This window comes from Archocentrus centrarchus, chromosome 7 (assembly GCF_007364275.1).
Source record: "Archocentrus centrarchus isolate MPI-CPG fArcCen1 chromosome 7, fArcCen1, whole genome shotgun sequence".
Lineage (NCBI taxonomy): Eukaryota > Metazoa > Chordata > Actinopteri > Cichliformes > Cichlidae > Archocentrus > Archocentrus centrarchus.
In genome coordinates this window covers 11,610,156-11,616,155 of record NC_044352.1, presented here as the reverse complement: position 1 = coordinate 11,616,155, position 6,000 = coordinate 11,610,156, and positions in this window count along the sequence as shown.

The window sequence follows — 6,000 nt, the reverse complement described above, 5'->3', positions numbered from 1 at the left end:
TTAATATTGCAAAATGGCACGGGGATACTTTCTCAGTAATAAGCAAAGACATCCCACAGCCCACTGACACCTTCAACGCATCAGTTTTGTTTCTCACCGTGTGATGCGTTCAAGGTGCAGGCGAAAAGTTGAGGTTGGTGCTTTAGGAACCAGCTAATGCCACAGGAGAGGAGCAAACCTAAATCATTTTTTGAAAGTTTTTTAAAGCAGATATTATGTGCTCCTGAATTATGTCTCTATCAAACGTCTTGCAAAACAAATCAAAGTATACTAGTTTTATGATATTCAAACTTTCCATGAAAATACTGCAGGCCTATTAAGCAGTTTGGTACAGTTTAATGCAGGCTAAATTAGTTAGTTTGGGGTGAAGTTTACAGTAATGCTCTTCATGTTGGACTGCTCCATAACAGACATGGTGCTCCTGGTCAACGTTAGGTTGCATCAATTATTTAAGGTGAGGTGATGCTGAATAGAGTCCCTCTATCTTGTATACTAGCTTTATAGTATGCTGGGGTTGGAAAATCAGCCTCATAGCTTGTGAAACATCACAGCCTCACAAAACAAATTATTATGGGACTTATTTCAAAGTAATTCTTTTCTTCACACTGCACCGCTACACCAGATCTCAAGGTGCCCCTACCAGCCAAATCCCACTTTAACCCCTGGGGGTACCGCACAATTTGTTGACTGGGACTAGTAGACGGGTAACCGGAGGAGCCTCCTGGAAGTGAAAGGTGCAGGTCAAATTTTTAGTCTCCGCTATAGTGCAATAGTTGTTGTTTTTAAAAACAAAACAAAACATGATCATTACCTAATTACTTAAGTGCTTTGAGTTGCTTTACAGTAACGTAACCCTATGAAGATCATCCATTTACAACCATCTTATTGATAATTTTAATACCTATTTGATAGAAAATTAAGACCCAACTATTTTGATTCATAATTTTCAGACTTTCAGTGGTCTTAGCTTTTTTATTTATAACTGTTAATGTATGCTGTCAACTGAACAAATTTGCAACTGCTGATGGAAAACCAAAACGAAATAAAGCAAAAAACAGGCAAAACTGCAGACGTTACAAAACACAGGCATTTCCCTTGAATAACAGTAAAATAAAACATGGATCTATAAAAACTAAAAAACAAAACAAAACAATTAAATCCATTAAAGCCAGTTGTTTGTGAAAAGGAAACTGCAAAACCTCTTCCACTGAGGACAAATGAAACAAGAGCATCAATGCTTTGTTCTGTACACTGGGGGAAAATGTTATTAAGGTTGTGCTGCTGTGACCTGCTGACACTTATTCAAATCACTCAGGGTGTAGTCTGTTTGGCCCTGCCAGCATCCCACATGCTGTGCAGTGACAGAGTTAGGAAGAGCTACGTGGAGTACAAGTGGCGGCTATTGCGCTCAATCCTATTGAGCAAGACAAATCATTAAAAGCTCAGGTCATTTGGCTAAAGCACGGAGAACACTTCTTAAGGGAAACACGCTGCGTAAAGTGTGAAGTTGCTATCATAAATGTTAGATATTTAAATGTTAAAATGCAGTCTTCAAATAGTGGCACATCATTCAGGTTTGGAATAAATGTGTTTACTACACTTCAGTGTTTACCATTGTTTGCTTTACATGGAATATGTTGTGCTGCATAAGCCAATGTTCCATCCTGTCACGTATGGCTTGTGCCATTTTCAGAGCCAAAAGTAAATGGTGTGGAAACCCCACCCATTTGGCACAAACCGTAATTGTGCCAGTTAGGTTTGGCGCTCATCCTACATTTCTCAAATATATCATACATCAGAAAGTGATGCATGATTATTTCCACCAAAACAGTGCCAGTGAAAATGAGGTCCAGGTGTTCCACAGTGAAATCATGGTTGGGATGCAGTGTTGTGCCTTGCTGAATGGGCAGAGCTCAGTTTTCTCGTGTCTTTTTAAACCAGGAATTACAAGGACACCCTTGGTTTAAAGAAAATGGCAAAAATGACAGACATCTAGCAGCTGAAGCAAAAACACTGTAAGCCAACTGCCTCCTAATGCCCCCGTTGAACACTTAAACCTCATTTTAACTGTGACTTTCAGCTGATGAAGAGGATTATACATAACTTTTGGCTGCACAGAGTTTGCAAGCAAGATTTGGGAGCTTTAAATGCTTTTTGTTTATCCTTTATCTTTTTCAAATATAATGTTGCCTACCAGTCCCCTCAGGAGCAGTCAGCGCCACTGTGCATCCCACACCTATATGTAAAGGAACGCACAAGAGAAGTGACTAGTGCTCTCATGATAAAAATTCCACTTTAACCATTCAAGCATGCCTCAACATTGAAACCCTCTTTGACAGGGTGGCAGCAAGCAGAGGGATGCAGTATTCATAGCTTCTGTCTCCGGGAGCGCAGATAAACCCAGGCTATACTTAGAAGCTCAATGTGTGATTTGAAATATGAAATTCCTCACAAATACATCTTTGCCCCCTATTGTTGCCACAGAAGGAGGTACATTTGGAGCATTTGCTTTCTGTGACAAAACTCTCTCGTCTGCACACTCTGAAATGTGCTCAGCTCTGTTAGCCAGCTATTACTTGACTATTAGGGTGCTGCTCTTGGGGAGAGATTTATTGGATTCAGACAGTGCTTAACATGGCAGCTGCCAGAGTCTTCCTTCATTTGATTACTATGTAGCAGACACAAGAAATGTTTCATTTTTGTCATCAAGACAAAATGAAATTGGCCTTAGCTTTGTTTTTAGCTCTGTTGCTGTCATCTAATTTCCACTTTGGGCAAGAAAAAAGTATTATCTACCAAAACATCTTCGGTTTTCAGTCCTTACTGTGAACAGTACATTCCAAATTTAGCTTTTCTCTGTCTCCTGTTCATCTCTTGATGAATGAGCAGGGCATTGATCTGCAGGACAAGTGTCACAGCTTTATTTATCTATAAGTTCAATCAGTTGTACTTATTCCCACATGATTGAAGATCTTGGCAAATCAGTTTTGATGTGGGATGAATTAGCAGAGTGATTTTATAGATTGCTTTGTGAGTTGTTATTTGAGAGTGTCTGCACCCTTGTTTTGAGTAAAAGGAGTTAAGCTGCAGTTAAATCTTCATACTGCCCTCGCCTCCTGTCTGTCTCATTTAGCACATTTAGGACATTCTGATTCAAGCACTTACAAAACACCATGCTCCTCAATAGCAAAGCTCAGAGCCTGCTTCTTGTTTTTTTTTTTTTTTTTTGCCTGTTGATGTTGTGAACTGTAGTGTGTCATGAAAAATTAGTTCAAACAAAATGGGACACACAGAGCCTCAGCTGGCTCTTATACACACATTTCTTATCTTTCTTCCTCTTGAAGAAAAATCAGTTTTGAACTAGATATAATGGAAACACCAGGACAATGTCCTATCACTTCGCTACAACTACAATCCTGCCAGCGTTAATTGCACATATGTGTGTTGACAGAGCTTTGAAGGATGTGGTCATGAATAATTCACACGTTACATACGTGCAGAGTGGAGGAGATGTGGCTTAAAACGACACGTACTAGAAATTGCATCTTGTAGCCCATTTATGTATAAAAGGGTATTTAACTACTGCAGTACTACAACTGACAAACAGTTTAATTCTGGGATTCTCTTTGGGAATCATCTTGATTTTCAGAGACACCAAAGAGGTTCTAGCTGAGAGAATGATATTGCTCACACTGTGTATACTGCTATTTATTCAAACCAGGGCTTTTGTGTGTGTGTGTTTGTTTTGTGTCTGCATGCAGTCTGCACTGATGTGTAAATGTTTAAATAAATAAATAACATTTGGGATAATTTTCATAACAAAGATGCCATACTGCTAGATCCGTACAATATAAGCAGAAAAGAAATAGATTTGCAAATCTTAAACCTCATTATTATGCGACTCTGACCTCTTTAAAGAATTGTTGTCCCATTCTGCATTTTTACTTTTAGATGTTCTCCACAGATCTCCACATCTCCCCTATTACCTCAGGACAGCAACACAGACTGTTTATTAATAGAATCTGCATTTTTGCATGGAGAAAGTGTTAATGAGTGAGAATGAATTGGTCTTAATGTCTGGAGCTCTGTTGGAGAGAGCTAATGGACAGTGCCCTGGAGAGGGGGAAGGAGGTAGTGGAGGAAAGGGGAATTAGCTTTGAGGTGGGTGTCTGATGTCTGTTATAAAGAGGGGGATGAATGCAGATAGCCTACTATATAGAGTTACAATGCATGTAATGAAGCTTTGTGCTTGCTTCCTCCTGCTTTCTATTTCTTTCAAGCACTTTCTATGCCCCTGCACTCTTGTACCCCTGTTTTTGTCTTCTTCCTTCAATGACTCATCTGCCAGGGAACATTTCACTCAGAATTAATGTGACACTTATTCAAATTATGATACACCTGTAGAGATTTGTGTAACATTTTCCACAAAGGTTATTTTGTACTCTTACTAGGAAACTACTAATGCTCTATCTGTCCCATTGTCTTGCACAGAGGTTTTCAAACTGTGAAGCAGAGTTAGAGGGTTGGGGAGTCAAGCAGGGATACTGCGTGAGATGAAAGACAATTAAGATATTAAAACTCTTAATGCCCAGTAGCCACAATTTAAGTAAGTGTCGGCTCCTTCTCAGTCACCCATTAGTAAGATCTAAACATACAGACACGATGCACATATTCTTGGATTCAGTAACTGATGACAGCGTAGAAACGAACAAAACAACTTTGTTTATGACAACTTTTAGCAACAAGGGGATAGATAGATAGATAGATAGATAGATAGTGTTTATTTGTCACATGCACAGTTATACACAGTACAATGCACAGTGAAATGTATTTTGTACCTGCAACCATATATACACACACATATAAATAAGAAGAATAAAAATAAAAAAAAGTAATTCACACTATACACTATACTCTATATACTATACACTATACACACTTTTATAAATTATAATATTTACATTGTGCAATAATGGTCCAGTTAGGGCTCAGAGTTGAGCAGACGGATGGCTTGTGGGTAAAAACTCTTCTTCAACCTTTCAGTCTTAGTCCTCAGGCAGCGGTAACGCCGGCCTGATGGGAGCAGGGAGAAGAGAGAGTGTCCGGGGTGGCTGGGCTGTTTTAGGATCTTCATGGCCCTCAGCCTGCACTGCTTGGTGTAAATGTCCTGCAGGTTGGGGAGGGTGGTTCTGATGGTCCGTTCAGCTGAACGAACCACCCTTTTTAGGGCCATGAAGTCCTGCTTGGTGCAGTTTCCCATCCAGGTGGTGATGCTCCCACGCATGATGCTCTCGATGGTGCAGGTGTAAAAGTTCCTGAGCACCTTGAGTGGGAGCTTGAAGTCTCTCAGCCACCTGAGGAGGTAGAGACGCTGTCTGGCCTTCTTCACAGTGATGTTTATGTGATGAGTCCAGGACAGGTCCTGTGAGATGGTCACTCCCAGGTATTTGAAAGTGTCCACTCTTTCCACCTCAGCACCACTGATGACAAGTGGATGGTAGTCCCTCTGCTGCTTCCTGCTGAAGTCCACGATCAGTTCCTTCGTTTTGCTGACGTTGAGCAGGAGGTGGTTCTCCTGGCACCAGTTCTCCAGGCGGGAGACCTCTCTCCTGTAGGCTGTCTCCTCATTGTGGGAGATTAGTCCCACAACAGCAGTGTCGTAAGCAAACTTGATGATGACGTTGGACTCTGACGTGGCCTCGCAGTCATGGGTGTACAGTGAGTACAGCAGAGGGCTGAGCACACAGCCTTGGGGGGATCCAGTGTTGAGGGTGAGGGAGGATGAGGTGAGGTGACCCACTCGTACCACCTGTGGTCTGCTGGTCAGGAAGCTGTGAACCCACCTGCACAGGGATGGGCCCAGGCCCAGGTCCAGCAGCTTAGAGACCAGCCTGGAGGGAACTATGGTGTTGAATGCTGAGCTGTAATCTACAAACAGCACTCTCACATAGTTCCCCTTACCAGTGTCTATGTGTGAAAGGGTCTTGTGGAGGAGGAAGG